Source organism: Cotesia typhae, unplaced genomic scaffold, assembly GCF_013202065.1.
Source record: "Cotesia typhae breed Kobodo isofemale line unplaced genomic scaffold, CoteBio_Ctyphae contig_123, whole genome shotgun sequence".
Lineage (NCBI taxonomy): Eukaryota > Metazoa > Arthropoda > Insecta > Hymenoptera > Braconidae > Cotesia > Cotesia typhae.
This window is the reverse complement of record NW_027423715.1, coordinates 3,002,143-3,025,316: the sequence shown is the minus strand read 5'-3', so window position 1 is coordinate 3,025,316 and position 23,174 is coordinate 3,002,143. Positions and strand designations below refer to the sequence as shown.

Here is a 23,174-nt window from a genome sequence, read left to right as displayed (position 1 = left end):
AAGCTGATAAATATAAATGACAAAAAGTATAAATAAGGTCGCGTTACATCTTTACATATGATAGTGTGTACGTAAATATATATATATATATATATATATATATATATATATATATATATATATATATATATATATATATATATATATATATATTTAAAGCTCAAGTGTTTGTATTACTCATTACTTCTTATGCATTGTATTTTACACTGAATCATAAATCGACCTACTTAAACTTAAACTCATGCAAATTTTTTAAAAAATTTATTTTAAAATAAAAAATGATAGAAAGAAATCTTGATTTACGTTTCTGAATTGAGCAGATGAATTACGCCTCAATATTAAAGATTAATTTTAATCTTAATTGTGTTTGAATTTTTATTAAATTAAAAAAAATTTACCGATTAATTCTAAGGATGCAAATTCAAGCGACTGAATAATATATAAAAATAATATATTTAGCATTATCGAACTATCAAGTCACGCACGATCTAAAAGCGTGTATAGCTTGAAATGGGTTTCTTCTGGATTTAGCATACTATAAATTGGTGGTTTAACTATACTAATTAAATAAAATACATTTAAATATAGACTACTGTTCATGTAGTTTGGCATTATCTTCTATCTGCTAGCCATCTGTCATTTATCATTCGTTATTTATCGCCGACAATTGCAATTGATAGGTAAAGACAAGAATAGTTACATAGTTATATTATTACTATTGATTTTTTTATTGCAGCTAAAGTAGTGGAGTAAATCAACGTGCTGAACTTGATATAGATCTCCATATCGATTGGAGTCAATAAGTGTTAATTACATAATTTTGTAAATTACCGTTTATGAATAATTAACTGAAGATGGGAGATATAGAATTTTTATCTATTTATTTTCACACTAAAAATATTTTTTTATTTTTTATATAATTGTGTTCATTAATTAAAATAATTAAACTGAAAGTAAAAGTCAAATAAATTCCTTAAAAGAGTCAAAAAAAATTATTTTAATTTTTTTCTTAAATTCTAAAACTCGACTCTCTTGTAGGGAGAACATTTAGCGATCATGCGCCACCTGTCGGAGATTTTAATACTATTTTGATCAAAAAAAAATATGGGCATATTAAATTTTCTGATATGACCGCATTAAAAAATTTTTCCACATCATTATTAATGTAATTATGATTAGGCAGAGGTTCATAGTTGAATAAATTCAGATAGATTTAATAAAGTTTTAATTTAAAGAAAAAAGATCCAAAGTGTCTATAAAATTTTTAGCTGATTTTTTTCCCCGAGTAAAATAAGTAGATAAAAGCGTGTGGTAAGAAAATATAATATTAGAGCCCCGGTAGTGAAATGAGTATTATATAGATGCGTTGGGATACTAAGTAAGAAATAATGAAAGTGAATAACTTTTTTTTTAGCTTTTCTTTCCTCGGCGAAACGAGTATGATGATAAGGGGATCTCTTGCATCATTCATAACAGTAATATAACATTGATTTTTTTTTTCGGCTAGACTAAATTAAGAATAAAAATGAGATATAATACTGACGCTCGCTCTAACTCACTCTAGTGAGATGCTGATGAACTAGATAGCTGAATAACTACGCAAATAGACTGATGAGAGCTAGTTATTTTTCCATTTAGATTTAGATACTATTTTTTTTTTTTTTTTTTTTTTTTTTTTTTATATTCTGTAAGATTATTGTACCAGAGCAGTTGATTACTTCTGTGATTTATCAAATGCAAGGCAAAATCCTCCCTCATATTTCGACAATAATAGCCTGTCTGGAGTTCCATCTTCGTCAAGGAAATGCTGATACAATCTTCCAAGTATCCAATTCGATCTTTTGTATGTACATCGTTTAATTTTTGACTCAATAGTCGAGATGCGACTTAAAAAAAATTTTATTGGAAAAAAATTTTTTTTTTCTAAAATTTAAATAAAACATATGACCTTTGGCTTTCAAGACGTGTTATCATTCATAGTACAACTGTAGGGCATATATTTGCAGTTAGTTACAATACATATAATTTAATTAGCAGTATGGACACATGCTATAGAATAAAATGTATTACTTTGTAGAGAAACGTCACTTTATAACAACAAACACATTGATTAGCTTCACTTCTTACATAGTTTTAATATTAACTTAAATAAGTTCAATAAATACACCCTAACTATTATATCAATATTATTTTTAAGGCAAACTTTTCAAAATTTCTTAATTAAATAAAATTAAAAGAATTTTTTAGCTCAAGTACCATTCATATTTTTTTACTTACATTTTAAATAAAAATTTAATTAATTAAATGGAATTTATGGAAAAAAAAATTTTCAATTTTTTGAAAATAAATTTACAAGATTCTAAATTTTTTTTTAGAACATTTGTTATTTTTTAATAATAATATATAGACAATAAGTACTTTAATTTCCGTAAAACCGCTTCTTTAGATATTAAAACTCTTGTTTGGGAATAGTTAATATTGTTGTGAACAATCGATAAGCCGCAAGCCACGGAACTCTGGCACGTTGCGAACTCCATGCAAATTAATCCAGTAGTTTGGTAATATCCTATCAGCTTTGTCCCCTCAGGACACAACTAACACATCAGATTATTATTGTTATTATTGTTATTTAAAATTTTTAAAATTTTTAATTACAATAATTTATTTACATTTATTGACATTGATTATTTATATTAAATTAACAATAAATATTTACAATGAATATCTCAATTTATTTATTTATAACTCAATTAAAAATAATGGCCTTCAACTCGTATTAAAATTAATCTTATTTCATAATCATAACTATTGTTACAACGAAGGTTTTATTATTGTTATCACAATCGCTTAAGTGATAAATAAATAAATAAATTTTTTTAATCGAATTAAACATTATATTTATCATAAGATATATAAAAATGAGTCATTACTTTCTTAAAATAAAATAAAGCTTTCACTTTCAATTATTTATTTATTCATGTATTGTTAATAATATTTAATGTAACCAAGGTTAAGATTATTTATTATTTATTTTATTTATTAACTTTATTAACCAATCTTTTATTTATTTATAAATTGGTGTCAATTTTATCAGTTTTAATTTTTAAATTATTAGACAATAGGTCTTTATTTTTATTTATGAAATTTATAAAATAGAAAATAAACTGTCAAAGTCTTTAAAAATATTCTATTGATTATTTATTTGTTATTCTGAATAAATAATCTGACTTTTACAATGAGAACATGAGAAAAAAAATTAAATAAACACAAATAGATAATGGATTTTGATAAGAGAGCTCACAACTCTTTAACTAGTTAATGATTACAGGCAACAGGTGAATGTCATGCCGGAAATACATATCGCTGAGTAAAGTTATCCTTTTCGCGCAAAATGACACTTTGTATTGTCGAGTCGTTAGTTCAGTAATTATCAAACGGGAATGACAAAGGTCTTGCACAAATACAACCGAGTTAAATAAATAAAATGAAAATACATGACAGCAGTAGGTAGTCAAATGAATCATCGCGATGATTCACGTTGACGTGGACTTATTATAGACAGTTCATTTCGATAAAAAAATAGTTTGCAAGAAAATTAAATATTTTCTTAATGTTCTATTTTTAATTAATAATTTATTCTATCATTAACTATTAATTAATATTATTTAATACCTCAATAATTGTATATTCACATTTACTTTTGTACAAAAATATTTATTAATGAATATTTGAAAGGTTTAATTATTTACAAAGTTTAAAACTCAAATCAGGCTTGAAACATATTTTCTTAAATTTTATTCTGGAAAAATTTTAAACTTTATAATTATTTTGATGCTTTGGTTGCATAATATACTTATGATAAATTCTTATGTAATGTTATGATCGTCGAGTAAAACGTGAAAATCCTCGGAGTTATTTTTCAATAATAATTACTAACTACTATCAGATAAGATACGTTTTCCCAGGTATATCAACACCTGCTTCATCATTTAAACACCAATATAGTAGCGGTTTTACACGTTAACATACGTTTCGTTGGAAATTTATTTATATAAACGTTAAATTCTCCCATTTTTTGCAAAAATTGATGAGTATTTACAAAATATTACTGCAAGTGTAATTTTAATACAAATTTTTGAAGTTTAATTTTTTCATCTTAAATTGCGTCATGAACATCCTCATCATCATCATCATCATCATCATCATCCAGGTTTTCAAAAATTATTAAAGCAATAAAATTATTAATTTAGTTAAATCAAAGTATATAAATTTTTTGGCTTAAAAATAATGAATAAAAATTGTTGCTGTACGTCTAGGACTTCCTCATGGTCATCACCACCATTTGCCACGACGTCACAGCTAATCTGCTTTACCAGTCGCCGCAGAGAGTAGTCTTTATAGTAGCTAATATAGTAATTGGTAGTAAATACACACTGAAACTTAAAAAAACTTAGAATAAAATACTGTAAAAAATAAAACCGCTTATTATAAAATAATTTAATCAATTTACTTAAACTGGTAATGTTATAGTATAAAACAGTAATAGGAAACATAAATTGCGTATGTAACGGCAATATGTCTCTATTATAACATGAGTAATTTACTGTAATCTTATACAAGTTTTAAAAGTAGATATAATTTTAGTATTTTCAGCTACAAATTATTAGTAAGTAAGTTTGTTAATTATTTTAATTTTTTTAATTATTTTTATTTCATTTATTAAATTTATTTTAATGATTATTAATAAAAAAATCACCGCGGAATTATTTTTTTTTTTTTTTTAATAAGGCGTGCAAAATTTTAGTGTAAATATAAAATTTTAAAATTGACGAGGATTATTTTTATCACTCTTGAACTTTCATGTTACAATTACACAATAATTGTGAGGAAATAAATAAACAAATAAAATAATAGTCAGTCAGGTGTAACGAAAAAGCTAATTGAGGAAATTATCTGGTTAATAATGTTGAACCGGTGTTTTCTTAGATCGATAGAACTCTTATACATAAATCTTAGGATCTACTGAAACTCGTATTAAAAAATAAATATTAAGTACGATAAAAAATTTAAAAACACTATAGATTAATATAACGGATGGAGTCCAAGAGGTTGTATTGAGCGAGGAACGATTCCGGGTAATTTTATTCCAACGGCAAGATCGGGATGTCGTAATGACTTATAAAACGTAGAAGCGTTGATGGACTCGACAATCATAATTTACTCGACAAGAGTGTAAGAGTAGAGAAGAAGAAAATAATAAAATCGAGAAAAAAAAATCTAGTGAAAGAGCAAGAGAGAGTATATTGTAAGTCTCAGGAGTGAGGTTTACTTCTGAGTAGTTACTTTACTTTTATTTGCTTGTCTAGTGCCGAGAACCAAGCACAATCGGTGCTTTGTGCATTACGAGTAGAGACCAGATACAGCTCTAGAGCAATGATGATGATTCTTTACCTGATGCGTCTCACAGCAAGATCTTTTATATCTAGATGTGTATTTGTTCTTATATTTATATACGTGTAGCCTGTTGTGCATAGCAGGAGATGAGCCTTCAATTACTAACAGAGTTGTTTCAATCGAGTCATCGGCACCCTGAGAAAGAGGAAAATCTCAAGTTAATAAGTTATTTCAATTGATGCAATTGTATCAGATGTATTTTATTATTAGTCAATTTTTATTTTAATCAAATCATCTACTAATCATATTTTATTTTTTTTATTAGCTTACTGATAGAAGGATTTGTTTATATTTAATAAGTTTTATTATTAACTGTTAACAAATAATTTTTTTAACATCATAGGATTTAATAAATATTTATTTAAAATGAAAAGCAAAAATAAAAATTTTTTTTGGCTAAATTAAATAATTGTCTTCGAATAAATTAAATTATTAATAGTTAATAAGTTCTTCTATCAGTGTATTTAATTTTAAATTTAGTAAATAAAAATTTATGATCGTAAAATTTTCCATTTCTAAGCATTTACACGAACAATTCCAACTAAATCAATAAAACTACACCGTTTAAAATAAACACAACAAAAACGGTTAATATTAGACACAAAAAAAAAAACATCAAAAAATTATCTCCAGTATCCCGCAGTGCTCGTCTCACTAATTAGAAATGACTGGACAAATCAAATAAATAAAATACCTCTACTTGCACTGGTCTACGATCACCACACATCTACAACATTAAATTTAAAATGAAAATTAATTAACAAAATACAGAGTTCCCACAATGATGGCTCATTCGACCCCAATAATTACGAATAGCAGATAAGCAGCCTGAGTATACTATTACTAGCAAAAGTACGCAGTAAAGGTTGATAGCCGAGTTGGTGATAGGATTAGTGAGTTTAGAATCCAGTGCACATAGCATGTAGAGCAGTGTAAGCTCGGAAAAGCATAATATAAGTAGTATAGGCTGACTACAGTGGAATAGTTAAAAGTTAGCGATCCTAATCGCGGTGAACGGAGCTCCAAGACCAAGATAGAAAGACGTGCGGCTCGTTTCTCATGAAACCAACCTCGGAGTCGCCATGAGTGGTCACCACTCGGATCTCTCATCATTATCATCATCATCATCATCATCATCATCTTCACAAGTTCGTGTTCTTCGGTTATTCTCTTTACTCTTAACTTAACTTATATTCACTAATTGTGAGTCTTTAGAGCAAAGAGGGAAAATTTTCCTGTGAAACCGTGTCGAGTTGTAATTTAACCGTTTTAAAAATTTTTATTATTTTTATTATTATTATTATTAAAAAATTTTTTTTCCCAATATTTATATTTACTTCTATTCGGATCATTATAATGGTAATCATAATACTTTTAAGGTATTATGGGATATGTGTCTGAAAGTGAGGAATAAGTAGCATAAAGAGCTAAACCGCATCAACATCACTAACAATCGCATAAAAGGTTTCGATGCCAAGTGATAACTGTGAATAAGCTAAGCGGTAGTGAAAGAAAGAGAGTAAAGATAATATAAATATAAATATAAAAATAAATGAATATAAGTTGTATTGCGACGATTGGGTGGTTACACGCAACGCAATATACCGTTCAAAAATTTTCTCACAAAGATGAAAATACAAATGAACAAAAAAATCGATTGTATTGATGAGAAATTTGAGAAAGGAGAAGGTGTGAAATTATTTGTGAGAAAATTTGTTGGTAAAAATTTTTAATTCTTTTATTAAATTTTTTTCTGAGAGAAATTTTGTTAAAAAAAAAAATTAATTAATCTAATCAATTTTCGTACCCAGAAAAATTATCCGTAATGAATTATTATCTAAAAAAAAATAATAAAATAATGACGCTGTAAGTGGGTGGCAATGTCAACGAAGACCTGAAAAATAAAAATATTAAAAAATGAAAAAACACATGGGCGATTCCAGGAGAGAAATAGGAGCAAGCAAAAACAGACAGAGGGTAATTACTCTGGCGACATTGACCCGGCGACAACCCGATAACTGCTCGTTCGACTACACAGACCCACACCCACACTTGGTTCACTTCATCCTACTCCATATACACACACTTGTTTCGTCTAACCTCATACAGTTCAACGGAGTTCAAACCTCGATCGGCGAACCCGAACAGAGCGAACACCTAGCGTAATATTATGTATACAACGGCCTCTAAATACATGTGGTGAGCTTTAAAAAAATACCTGTAGACTTGATTAGATACATTAAACTACAATATTAAAAGTGTGTGTCAATCTCCTTGGATTGTGTTCGTCCCCGTCCTTGGCAACATCAGCTAACGTTAATGTACGCTCGTGATATGGTTTGTTGATTACATACACCTCTATTTATATAAATATACACTGACGGTACGAGGATCTGAGTGTGTATTTGTGCGGGTAGTCGCTACCTATCATCTTGATCTTGTGCACACTCGGTTCTATTCAATGAAGCGATACATCTCGGCCTAATTAAACGGAACGACAGCCTGCGCAGATTATAGAGACTGTTTTTACGTTTTACTAAACTTTTTTTCCTTTCAATTGGATTTTTTCGTCATTAATGAGAGACACTTGATAATTGGTAGCTTTTTTATTTAACTTTCAAAGGTCTATGACCCCGTACATGAACTTTGCCGTTTTTTATCCACTATTATTATTATTTAGTCATTTTTTTTCGGGCACGATTAAACTCACATTTGGTGAATATTTAAAAGTATTATTTTTTTTTAAGAATCGTTTGTTTGAAACCGGATTTTTGAATGTTTGCTTAGTAGATCGAGATGTAAAGGAATAATTAAAAACAAGAATGATGAATGATAATTAGCCTGGTCACTATCACTGTCATCAGCAGAAGAACTGGCGAAGTTAATGGTACAAGAGTGGATCGTGTGTTTGCGGAAACCCGGTAGACGAAAGTGCCTGGAATACGTAATGCACCGACTAACCCCCTTGTCAACTTTGTTGAGATCGCCGCTGCGAGTATATTGTTCGTGTACAAACGCACCGTACTTTATACTATTTAAGCTTCTTTTATTTATTTATTCTATTTATAGAATTTTTTAATCTTTCGTTACAAAGTGAAAGCTTATATCTTTGAAAACGTCAATAATTAAGAACTGACATTGCTATCTTGTCAACTAATGATATTTTTAAAAATATAAGCTCATTCTGATATTACACTCATCGAGACCTTTCATTTGAGTACCCACATCAATTTTTCATATATTTATATTTATATCATATATATGTATGTATGAAAATTATATGAAAATGCATGTGGGTACTCAAATGAAAGCTCTTGCTGAGTGTAACATCGGGATGAGCTTATTTTTTTAAAAACCTCAATAATTAAGAAAGAACAATGGAATTTAAAAAAAATTATTATTTATTAAAGCAAAAAATTTCATTGATTTAATTTAAAAAAAAATTTTTTCTATTAAGTGTGACTAAATATTTCGAAAAATAATCAAAAAACAATTTCGGAGTAAAATTACCCACAAAATTTAAATTAACCTCGCAAATACAGAATCCGTACACAAATAGTAGTTCGTTGATAAAATAGACAAGTCGTACGCCCACAAAATCATATTAGAGAGTTAGATATACATACTGATGAAGTTCAGAACTAATTCAGTTGCATATATTGTATCACACTGACACACACATAAATTTACAGCGAAAAACAAAATCCAGTGAGCACACCTGTTGACACACTATACCTAATCCCGTCTTTCTTTCTCTCTCACACATATAATACACACTACGCAGGCCCGTAAACAATGATCATCATTACTATGTAGAATGCATCTACACGTATACAGATATAATCTCACAAATCCTGTGGAGAACAACAACAAACCCAATACAATCCTACGCTACCAGCAAATCTACATACATAGAGACAGTAGACAAGAATAGGGCCCATGCAGCACAGATAAATAGAAAAAATCTCCCGCTGTGAAGACCTAACCTGTTTTACCCCTCGAACTGTATTTTGATGTATCGTATTGCCGCTAAATAGATCTGTTGTGACATTATTTCCCTAGTGAGTCCCTTGTACTTTTGTAAGAGCTCCTACTAAATTTATTTTGTATTGTGTAAGACCTATGTCGCAAGTTTAAAATCAGTATTTTTAAATTACTTAACTTTACGTTTTAAAACTATTTAATACTCGTGTTAAAAAATTTTAAATTTAATGTAATGTTTAGATGTAATGTAACGTTTTTACAAAAAAAATTTTTTGTCATTTTTTTTTATACGATTATATTTTTTAAATTAAAAAAAAAAATTCATCTCATAAATTTTTACAGATCAAAGGCCAAAAATTAATAGGCAAGCATAAAAAAACATGTCAAAAAATATGATTTTAAAAATTCCTTCGATATAAAATGACCCACAAAGAAAAGAATCTTGTAAAAATCAAAATAACATTTCCAACAGTTTACAAAATTAAAAAATTCAGTACAAAATAAACACTTCTTGATTTACCAGCCCTCGGATCGCGAAAAAAAACGGAAACTTCGAAAAGCGGTCCCCCAGAAAAATTCGTTGTGCCCCATTATACCTCGGGACAAAGAACACAATATAAATAGGTTAGAGTCAGTGCCGGTGTGCTTTGATTCTATTGAGGAAGGGAGAAAAACGACCCCTCGGATTATTTTTGCGTGAATGAAAAGTGCAGCGACCCCTCTGGTTGTGAACTAACGGGACTTGGGGTTTTCTTTGTGTCCTTCTTTGTGTTTTTTTCGTCAGTGGGGTGCTTGTGAATCTGAGAGGGACTTTGTTTGGGCCCGGGATAGAGTGTCAGGTAAAAATTTTGGGCAGGTGAGTGTGAAAATCGAGGGGGTTGATTTAAATATTACAATAATATGATGTATGTATTATAACGACAATGGGAAAATAGTTTAACAATGACGTGATCTAAATAATCCCTCCTTGGGAAATGTATATGCATGTATTATGTTATCTTGTACTAGAGATAGGTAAAAATGCCTCTCGAATTTTCAATTGGGTATTATATATATACATCTATATACATATATATCATGTGAAATGTATGAATAGCTTCCTTTATATTAGTATTTTTTTTTGAATATCTTTTATGGCATTAAATTACATCGTAGAGATTATATTGGATATATTTTCTTTAGTTCGAATGGTTAACACTGACGTAACGGTGACGGATGTATTCGGGGGTCACCGACCTTATGAAAATACACGTTAACTGAAAATATTATTTATGAAAATAATGTATTTTTACAGCGGTGAAATTTATACGGCACCGTACTTTGGTACCAACGATTATTTTTTTTTTTTTTTTGGATCCACGAAAACACGTGCGCTCAATGAACCTTTTTTCATTACGTGTTTGCACATACGCTTGATTTAATGAACAATGTGAATTTATTTTTATGATAAAGTGAGAATAAAAAGCTTTTGTACTGGAATTTTTGTTATTGTCAATTTTTTTTAGTGAAAATAATCGACGGTGGGTTTTTGTTATTTTTATCCTCGGAAAAAGGGAAGTTGTAAAAGTTAAAAATGACGGGTGATAAATTGACAAATAATTGTTATTGTTATTGCTGTAAATTTTTGTCGAAAAAAACATGGGAGATGTTTTCCAATGGGAGTTGTTAGATTTAATTGAAAAAAATTAGAGTCAAGTACAAAAGTGCTTTTTTTTTTTCATGGATTATATTTTATTAAATTTCAACAGTCTTTTTGATGCCATTAATTAGTGATATTTTATTCATTTTATTTGACAATCAATAAATAATTACATTTGAAGCATTGGATTGAATGTTATTGAATTAATAAATAATTTTTAAAACCTTCATTTTCTTAATTTGAATAAAAAAAAAATTTTTAAATGAAAAATTTGGTTTAAGCAAATTTTACTTTATCCAAGAATTTTTCTCTTAATTCAAATTAATTTTTTTTTTCATTGCATGTATAGAAAGAAATAATAAGCTATTTAAAATTGACAAAATTTTAAGCTTTATTTTCAATTTGGTACCAAAAACTTGAAGATAAATAATAACAATAATATTTTAGTACGTAATAGTGACACACTTGAAAAGATCACCATCACAATCAATAAAGAGTGAAGTTTTACAATCAAGAGCTCAAATATTATAATTTTATCAGCTATAAGTTATCATTATCAGTTACCACGTCGAACAACTTTGACGATACGATGACATCGGACTATTAGATAGAAGCCCCACAATATCTAAGACAAACATTTCATTTATCCATCAGATCTATAAATCGATCCTTTCTATTCAATGAGTGTCTTATATATTACTTTGAGCAGTCTTATATTTATACATCTAGCATCTAACTGGTGACGCATGATTTCATTACGGTTAACTAGTATTTTTCGTCTGCCCATCCAAGTACCCGATTTAAGTTTACGATCCAATGTACATATTATGTAAATTATTCTCCGGGGGTTGTTGTACTTAATTCTCTCCTCAGTCACGTACTGCCCATTATGACCAAAGATCACTTTTAAGATAGATCGCATTCGTGATGAAGAAGCTTATTCATTTATTTTCTATTACCTTCGATCTAATGTAATGCCCTCTTTATTCTTCATTTAAATATAATTAATCTGTACTTACTACATAAATATATTTTTAAGGGTCTCTAAAAATATATTTGACATTCATTTTTTTTTTTTTTTAGTCAATTACGGAAAATTTTTTGAGCATCTTTCTTGCAAGACAAATTTTAATTGGAAAAAAAAACTAAAAAATTTGAAGAATTTCAGATAATTTTTTCTTTTATATTTTTTTAATTTGTAAAATTAAATTTTTAATTATTACCAATTATAATTTACAAAATTTGCATTCAAAAAATTGTTAAAAATATCGACTCCATTTTTCTAAAAATGTATTTAAGTAAAATTTAATTGGTTAACGGTAAAAGTAGATGAAATGATTTGGACAAATGAAGAATTAAAGCCGGAGCAAAAATAGATTTTGATTGTGGGTTTCAAAATTCAGTTAGCGACATAAAAGTCATGCAATTTTTAGCAGTACCATTACCATCGAAATTGATGATTATCGTTAAAGTAATTGAGCTTTTTGGCGACGGAAATGGGATTGATTTTATCAGTGTGCGAGTAGTTCAGAGGGTGATGTTGTATAGAATTCGTACCTAGAAGTTTAGACCCACAAATTTAACACTTCAACACTTTAACAAGTGTATTCGATCGATACAAACCAGCCTGCATATATATACTCTGGCAACACGCACCGGAGCATACACGTTCAAATATAGTATGTAATGACGTTTCGCGTAATCTCCGCTGCCCGTAAATTGGTGAGGGGCCTGTGGGAACCGGCTGGCGAATCAACGACATGCTTTCCTTTGTGCGCTGCTAAATTAACGGGCTTCATTTTATTTCAAATTGCATAGAACACCACTCAAACTTTTGGGAACGTTCAATTTTTTATCGATGCAAGTAAAGCTCCAGCTTTTTATTTTCAGTTCACCAAAGTGCATACTGGAGTTGTTAAGGTTATTATTATTAGGGTAGAAAATTATTGGACTGGGGACTAGGGAGAACGGGGTTGGAAATCCAACTTGTTTCGGGGTTACTTCGATCGCCTCTATTTTCAAAACGTACGACGTAAATTTGTTTCGAGGGTTTTTTAATTTGTAAATAACAGGTTGGTTGTCAAAATTATTTTTTAATTATACAGGATAAATAGAACTAAAGTTCTCAAGTATATTTCTAAGATAAATTAGGGTTATATTTTTTTTTTTTTTATTTCTAAATACGAATTTTTTAATTTTTAGACAAATAAAATTTTTATTTTAAATTAAAAAAATTTTTTATTATATATTTAACACTTTTAAGCCTAAATTTAACACTTATTCTTTCAAATCAATATAAAAAAGTGTTAAATATTTAATAAAAAAATTTTTTACTGTGTAATTTTTAATTTAATCAACTAGAAAAAAAATTTTTTAACAAATGATACTTCTCGATCTTATTTTGCTATTCAAGGCATATTTAATAGGAACAATGACAAAGTTTTAGATTTCTAAAGAAGCCATCAGTATGAATATTTAATAGATAAACACATACGATGAAAAATAAAAGGTAAATAATAAAGTATCGCGTGTAGTGAGTAAGACCGTCGAAAGTTTTGCAGAAAGTTTGTTTTCATGACGGTAGTTGAGCTTGAAATTGTAATGCAAGGAGCAGAAACGCTTAATCGAGACGGGAAACCGAGTTTGCTTGCTCTGGTTTAGTTGTGGGGTGTATAGAATAAGTATATGGTGTATGCTGAGTACTATACCCGTATTATAGACATTCTTATTCTTATGTGATATATAATGGTTTAATAGCGAACTTAACTGAGGATCAGAAGAGAACATAACATAAATATATAGGTATACTTCAGGCACCGCGTACCGTGACGTATGTAGAAACACGCCGGTGGTAACGGACAGCTAACATACATTGAGCATTCCATTTAGACTCTTCAACCTCTTGACAAATGTCACGACTCAAACCCATTAGCTGAGAACCTATCCGGTGCTTCTACTCTGTCACCTTCCGTCAACCCACCAGATCACCCCTCAAAGCCCAGTTACTCAACAGAATCTTCTAATTGATATGATTATAATTATAATACAATTATAATATTCTATAACGTGCTTCTCGGTGTGAGATTTCTCTGAAAAATAATAATTTTTTTTTTTTTTTGAGGAAAAAAAATTTTTTTGATAATTAAAAATTTATCTAAAAAATTATTTTAATAAGCACGAAAGATAATATCAAAAATTTAATCGAGTATGTAAATTTGAATTTAAAAATAAAATAAATAAATGCACAGTTAATACAAATATTTATCTAATAATAATAAAAGATAAAATTGCAACATTTCAATAACGTCTTGGATAATTGATTCTGATTCTGCAGGGATTTTGATAACCTCCAGACATGATAAACTATTTAATACTTTCTTTTTATTTATATTATATTTTATAAATACAAATCTATATAGGTATAAAAATTTTTTTAAAATACTTAAAACTTGCCCTTGAACTTTAATGTGACATTTAACATTTGTTTTTTATTATAGAATTTATAATATCAAGAATTGTTTATTTTTATTGAAGAGTTATCGGTTTTGTTTTGCTACTGGTGCTTTGCATATCAATATCTTGTTTCATATATTCTCTATCTCACTTCTAATTAATAAAAAAATACTAACGAATAAATATAAACATTGGAAATATTTTTAATAAAATTTCTTTTAAATTTCCAATATTAAAATATCGGCTTGAGTAAAAATAAAGTAACGCTAAATAATTGTAATAATTAAAATTTTTTTCGTAAGTAAATTTTTCTACAAAAGTAGAATTAAAACCGCGACTCAGAGCTTAAATAAATACGCATGAGTGAACGGCATAAATGATGACGAACTATCGCTTAAAATTACAGTATTTTAACTCGAGAAGTTTACACGATTGTCATTATATTATATGCGAATGTAATGTACATAAATATTACTATAAACATATAATATATAACTATATCTGTAATATTACAGCTATACTCATACATTTATAAGAATAATCTTGTGGCACTAATTACGATTCAAAACAAACCGCAACTCTATCAGAAAACGCCAACTAGATGCTTTGCATATGTAATACATAAACATAACTATATAGAAATATAATATATGTATAAAAAAAATTTTTTTCACTGACACACTTACTGACATAATTATGCAATTTTGAGTTTTTCTCTCTAGTAATTTTAGTGCTTTATTTTTTGTTACTTAATATAACTATTTATCATTTCAATGTGCATTAAGAAACGTTATTAGTTATTATAATAATCTTTGAGCAGTTATAGTCATATTTATGAATATGTAATCCCCGAGATGTATTATAATATTACTTTCTCACAGTAATACTCGAATATGTTGCTATTAATTCATCGGAAGACGGTCTGAGTCTTTAATATAATTACTTTACACCGATAAAAGGAAAATTTTTCTCTGTAACTTTGCGAAAAATAAAAAAAAATTTATTTTTTTATTCCTTCCAAATGCTTCATAAATATAAACTCAAAAGTTTTTTTATTTATTATTTTTTTAATAAAAGCAAAACCCAAAAATGAAAGTTGTTATTTTTAGAATTTTATCACCGAATTTTCGGGGCTGGGAGGAGCAAGAAAATTTCTGGCAATCGTTCTTTAGTATCTCTTATTCCTTCGGCTATAAATTACGGGATGCCCATGATCGTTAAAAAAAATTTAGGGCGCAACTATGTCGTAAAAAAATTCTAATTTGGTAATCACGGACCGGTGGTAGAACACATGCGGCATAAAAATATTTTAATTGAAAAATTTGTCCTGATTATAGAAAAAAAAATTTTTTTTTCAGAAAATTTTTACTCAATAGTAATTAACTAAGAATTTTAACATAATTGAGAGCATATTAATGAGAATTTGTTTGAAAAAACGTTAAAAAAAATATTTTAAGCTTCAAAGTAATGAGTTCCATGTACTCGAACAAGTTTAATTAAAATCCATTTGTAGCTCGATAAATATTTAACTCCAGCTAGCAAATAGACTAAATTTTTCTAAAGCTTTAATTAAAATTATCAGTGCGCGTAAATATTTGAACAACGGGAAAAAATTTATCTTTTCTTTTTCTCTTTACTTCCACTCAGTTTTTCTCTGCGGGTGAATATTTAAACTGTTACAAATAGCTACATAACAGTCGAGAGAAAAAATTCTGTGTAACCTGGATCTTTAGTGAATTTTAGGTGCCACAGTGTTTGCAAAAAAATTTTTTTAACACTTTTTTTTAAACTAAGCTCAAAAATTCACATTTCTTTCCGTTTATCGGGAATTTCTGTACTTAAAAATTTTTAATTAAAAAGAAATTAATTTTACCAAAAAAAAATTTTTTTTAATCAATAAAAATTTTTTTAATTCAAGAATTGATCTTTTCTGTGAAAAACAATCTAATATTAAAATTTAACGATAAAAATTTTTATTATTTTCTCGGTCTACTTTCTCCAAGTAAAATTATCATCTTCATCTATGCTCTGCTACAGTTAGTAGTACCTTATTACCATAATATCAGGATCGGAGTTAAACTGTGAAGTTTATTGTAAATCTTAGGAAAATAAATAAAACAGTATCTGACCCACTGAAAATGAATGTAATGACAGGAGGGAATAAATGTAAAATAAAATGAAAAAACTTTTTAAATCTTATGCACTGGGCGGTGATAAAAGTTACTTTTTACAAAACTATAATCGCAATGATAACAATTTAAGACAAAACCAGCTGAGCTTGTTTAAACTATAAAATTCCGGTATAGCGCCAGAGAAAGGCCACTGTGACGCCACGACTGTCTGGCGCCGCGACCCGCGACACACGTTCAGAGATCCTAAACACACATTATTTTTAATATTTAATAATGTGACAGTCGCTGAGTCTGAAATAATAGATTTAGCGGTCTTAATTGCGATGAGTTACGATAACTCACTTCTTTTCGCAAGTTTTCTCACGGTGGTTTCGATCTTGCTGTCGAAATATAAGGATTATCTAGACCTAGATTTAAGTAGATTTTTAGGTCATGGGACTGATAGTTTGATTATTATTTTGGGCAGTGGCTCGAGTTTTAGGAAACAAATTCCTTTATTTTTGGCATAAATTGTCTAAAAAAATTTTCTAAAAAAATATAAGACTTTTTAATGTCAAAAAATATAAAAAAAAATTCAGCCAAAAGATATTGATTAAAGTTAAATTTTTTTTCATTAAATTTTATATACGAAGTAATAAAAAAAAAAAAAAAAAAAAACATGATCCAGCTTGACTTACAACTTTTCTAACAATAGAATACCGAATTTTCCCAGTAGTTAATAGCCAGTAAGCGATAAGCATTGAGCGAGTAGTTAAAAAAATTAAATTCTAATGCGTAATATAATTCTTGGTTCGTGAATCGTGAAATATTTCACTTAGCTTGATGAGATGGCGCCTACAGAGGGTATTTAATGTACATAACGGCGAATGTGTACTGTAACACTATTATACTGCGTTAAATTATATTATTATACATTATATATGTTTGTTAGTTCCCTTTAAAGACACTCCCAGTTACGCAACAGTAACTTTAAAAACTTTTTATTTTCTTTGGCTACATATTAAATAACCACTTATAATTGCTAAATAATGCTTTCTCGGGTCTTCATATCACATAATACAGAAATAATAAAAAATAATATACTTGTTACACGTTATATTTATCTACGGCTTATGAAATAATAACTATTTTATTTGCAGTTTATAAAATAGTAACAGTTGAGTGAAGATTTATTCATATAAAAAATTAATATTTTTAAATGTTGGGAGTGTTATTTACTAATGCAATGTTGGCATTACATGCGTGGATTACATAGTCCGAGATATATATTTTTATTATTATATTTTTTTTCGTGTTTAATATGTTCATCACGTTTTTCTGCGTAGGTTTACCAACCAAGCCACTGATACACTTGTGCACTTAAGTAATTTAATGTTTAGTTGAGAAGTTGAGATGTTGACTGTACCGTACACCATGTAGTAGCAGTAAAGAGCAAGTGACGTGGCTAATAGATTAAGTACAAGTAATTATTGTATGTTAATTGAAGGAACATTTTTTATTTAGTAATAGGATTTTTTTTTTTTAGGTAATTTATCACCTCAAAGGAAAATCTTTCCGGGTGCGTGAATTTTTTTTTATGTAACTGTTGATTATTATTATATTTTAACGCTTAATAATTTTCAACATACGTTTTAATTATCGAATTATTTTATTAAAAATTTATTCTATAAAAATTAAATATTCAACCGTTTCCATGGTAACGAAGACGACAACAATGAAAACGTCACATCAATTTTTTATTAAAAATTTTAGAAAAAAATTTCTTGAATTAAAAATTTTTTTTAGATTTTTTTTCGATAACATTTAAGTAAATTTTCCAAAATTTTTTTTTTTATTCAATTAAAACAACCAGCTATCTTAAAAATAGTTTTTGGGGATCACGATATTTTTTCAATCATCGTACCTGTATTGTTATTGATATTATTATCAAAAACAATCACAAAAAACACAACAGCGTAATTTAAATAAGCTCACACTAAAAAAACATGACACTGAATCTTCCAGAACTTGGTAAAAGGCGCAATACGTTAAAGAGTAAGATAGTATTGGTGTAAAAGAGTGAAAGATGTACAAATACAAGCATAGATAAAGATATAGATATATACACATAATATATACAAGCAAAACATGTTAAGACAAGTCCCAAAAAATAAACGGCCAATAAATATTGTATAATTTATTGGCAAGGCCACTAGACGCTCCTTCGGTGGGAATCAAAGCATTTCGGGTGTGCGTTGTCAGCAAACTCCGTAGCTTGAAAACCTCAAAGAAAACCGCTCACAACGGGTTCCAGGTATATGTAGATACACATATGTAGTTAATACATATCCATCCTTACATATTGTAGGCTCTTTCCTTGCACGTCTGTCTAGATTCCAATCAACGGGTTTTTGTGGCTACTATTTCAGCGACAAAACTCGTTTAGTAGTGCAATTATAAACTTTAAATTAATAATTATAATAACACAAACGGTAATAATCCTTTTTTATTACTCCATACATATTGATTTGTTTTCTGCTTTATGTTAATAATATATTAATCGATTAGTCGTAATCGATCTTCGCTAATTACCATAATCAACACGATATATTGGATTTCTTATTGGCGACCGCCCGCATCTTCAATCGATAATCTCTCACCTTTCACCTAGAGACACTGCGCCATCCTCAATATTATCGATTTTTATGTATACATATATATAATTAGCTGTTTAATAATATCCAAACGGTTATTCATTTACTTTACATCAATATTCTCGGTCGCTTAATTAATAACCCCGTTTATTAATATGAATTTAACCTCCAACGAGATACTTATGATTTTATTATCTTTTCAAATATTAAGGACAAATCTAAAACAGACATTTTATTTTTGTGGATTGAAAAAAAAATATCAATATTACAATATTAACAATTACACTCAATAAAAAATATTTGAAAGCATTGAAAGAGAAAAATTATAATTTTTTCATTCGTTTTATTCAACAAAAATTGTACGAAAATAGACGAGACATTTTCAATAAATTATTCATTAAATTTGTATATTAATTGTCAAGAAATAGATACTGTATTTCTTGTTAAAGTAAAAACAATTTAATATGGTTTTTTTTTGGGGGGGGGAAGGTGAAAAATTGTTTGGAATGATTCTAATTTTAGCAATAATTCCGTATAATTAAAAACAAAGCTACTAAGAGATTTTTAATAAAAATTTGCTCGTATTTTTATAATTTTTTGATAAACATCACAGCTTAATTTTAATATTAAATTTTGTACAAGCTTCTGATAATTTAAAAGTTCAAAATAATCATTTAAAAACCCGGATTTTATTTGTTAATGATATAATCACACATAAATCTCAAACTCCAGAAGCCAGACCACGCATAATTTTAGATATTTTATCCACTGTATAATCAATTTTTTTCTCAATAATTTATAGTGCCACCGCGTACGGGTTAGATTAAATAAAATCTTATGGTAATTTTTGGTATTTGTAAAAAAAATCTATACTCTATTTAAAAAAATCCTGAGAAAATAAAATATACTATTTAAATAATTTTAATAAATATTTTTCACATTAAAAATAAAATTAACTTGAAAAAATTCTTAAATTAAAAATTATTTCCTTGATTTTTTTTCTAAATACTTCCTTAAAAATAATAAATAATTTATTTACAGCTTGCTTAGCGTTAGGAAAGTACATATTATCGCTAACATTTTTTATTAAAAGTAATTATTAATTACACCGGAGTTTACAGTAATAAATAATATAAATAAACTTCGCAACTGAGTAGGTTGGATACATAGCTTAATAATTCATCTAACTGCATAATAGTAATTGAACGAGGGCAAGAAAAGTAGTAGGAGTAGCAGTAGTCGGACGTGCGTGTATGAAATTAAAAATACTCACATTTTCCCCTGACCAGACTATAGGTACCGATCGATCGGTGATAATACAGGTGCATTACCCTCCAGGGGAGTAGTCGGGCCACGGATCTTCAATAATTCCGAGTTGATAGTCACCTAGAATCACGCGAGCACCACAGGGCAGGTGTTGTTTCCTATAATACTCCAAGACCCGCTCAAACTCGGATTCGTACCTCGATACTGCTCAGAATAGTCGCTTTACTTGCATTTTTACTTTTTTCTATACTCTTAAAATTCAAATATAGATACAATACATATATAAAAATATATCCTCACAACTTTTCTTCTATGCCATGTTCTTCCGGCGCACATTTTTACCTGCTTTAGACTTGTCACAACTTGTTTCATACTATAGTTGTCGCGGGTACTTTTTATTTGCTTTGTTCTTTTTCTTTTAGGTTTTTTCTTTTCTTTCATTTTATTTTCTTTCTAGGAATTATTTATTTATAGGGTCCAGAAAAAAATTCAGCTTTGGTATTAAACTCGATTAAATGTTTTTTTTTTTTGTTGAGGACATATGTTGTTAAAATTTGAAGACGATTTACCGTACCTAACTTGAGATAATTGCAGTTGAAAATAATAAGATCATTGGAATTAATTTAGAAATTTTTTTTTTTCATTAATTTTCTAAAAAAATTACAAAAAAAAATTTTTTTTAACGCCTTTTTGATAAAAATGAAGTTAGCTGACATTTAAAAATTTTTATAAATTTTTTATTGAAGAAATTTCAATTAAAAAATTAAAAAAAAATTTTCACATGTAAAAAACTTGAAAAACTACAAGTGAAATTTTTTAGAAATATTTTTTTCTTGAATTACGTGAAGTAAACCCCGACTGAGCTCAAAAAGTAAACACTGTAACAGATAAACGTGAATATAGATGAGAGAGTGGCGCAAAGCAAAGTAAATAAATCCGTAAGTATGATTTGATTATACTTGAAAATAATTTTGAAAAGGAAAATGGGTAAACGCAATTGAAAATAATTATAAAAGCATTACTCGGCACCAAGCAGTCGGTTGTTTGCGGATTAAAGGGAGGCAGATGAGATCGTAATCTCGATGATTTGTTATGCCATTGTTGACGCCTAATGAGGTAGACTCACGTAGTCCCGTACCGGGTGTGCTGGTGTGTACACAATTCAGGGTAGACATCAACATATGCGAGTGCATGTATGCACTTGTACCTCGTACACAGTGTGGCCAAAGACACGCTTTATATTCAGCTGGGATGATAGTGGAGAGGAAAAGGGATAGGGATACCACTTACAGACGTAACTTTGAGACGTCTATCGGCCTCCGAAGTCGAAAGCGCTGACCACTGAAACTGCATCTTCAAGTTAAAGTCTAAACTTATTTTAGTCTCGGGACTTTTATTTTCTGCTTCCAAGAGCAGCCTCTACTCCGAGCAGATTTATTCGCCCACTGGTGTGGCCGCCCTACTACATTCACATCCACATACTCACTGTACTTTTACATATGTGTTCTTCGATTCAACAGTCGCTGTCTTACCAAGATTTTATTTAACCGCTTTAGAAATAATAACAAAATTAAAAAACACACATGTCCTTATCCTTCAACTTGTTTTCGAGTTTATCACTCTGCTTTTTTATTATCGTTCGTTTTATTTTTAACATTGTATGGATGGTTTTATTTATTGGTTTTATCAAAATTAATGCATCAATCTTTTTTTTTTTTTTTTTTTTTTTTTTTTTTTTTTTCAATTATATTTAAATATTTTTTCACAAATTTTTGTTGTAAAAAATTTTATTGCGTTATTTTTGTTTCTTGTATCTATTGAATGCAAAATTTTATGAAGTTTGAAATATTTGAATTAAAAAGAACTATTCAATTTTTTTTTTTTTTATAGATTATCAATAAACTGGCTTGTTAAGCAAAAATAACCATCAATAAAAGCGAATAAGAGTCTGTAAGATAGGTAGCACTAGCGTGTAAAAAGGAAAAAAAATAGCACGAACTAAAATTATTTTTTATACAGAAAAAAAATTTAATTTTAACCAAAAAAAAATTCCTTGAGTCAAAAAAATAATTTTAAAGAGTTTCATTGTCTTGAATCAAGTCAAATTTACTCAGAAAATTTTTTTATTTTAGTTAATGTTCTTCAGAATTATTTTCTTGATTCAAATTAATTTTTTTTTCTGTTTAAAAAGTCTCATTATTATTTTAACACTGATGAAACACAATTTTCCATGAAAATTGAAAACTAAAGGAAAAAAGTTTGATTAATCTGAGTCAAAAAATGATCTTGCAATTAAACGTAAGTTGTGTCATAAAAAGTATGATGACGTGGGAAATCCAAAGTGACAATATAATAATAAGAACAACAATAACAAGACTGGTGATATAGATAAGTTGCACCTGGGAATTGTCAAGCATTCTTTGTGTTTAGTGCGTAACCGCGATGGGCTGGCTGTTGGTTGTTGGTTATAACCCTCGTTAGCATTTCCCGTGTGTCACTCGGGTTGTGTCGGTGTACTCTGGAATAGAGCTCAAACTCAGCTCTCAAGACCGCTCGACTACTGACTAAGCGTACGTGCGACATACGTACTATACCTACCAACAAACAGAAGAA

The 23,174-nt window shown here is 28.5% G+C and overlaps 1 protein-coding gene and 1 long non-coding RNA gene across 4 annotated transcripts in view; both read left to right on the top strand.

Moving 5' to 3' along the window:
• Positions 1 to 23,174, top strand: part of LOC141533370 (uncharacterized) — a 160,414-nt gene that overhangs the window by 116,110 nt on the left and 21,130 nt on the right. The window lies entirely within an intron of this gene.
• LOC141535170 (uncharacterized) lies at positions 3,896 to 4,496 on the top strand. Its single transcript, XR_012480559.1, has 2 exons — positions 3,896 to 4,210; positions 4,317 to 4,496. It is a non-coding gene; the product is annotated as an uncharacterized LOC141535170 (long non-coding RNA).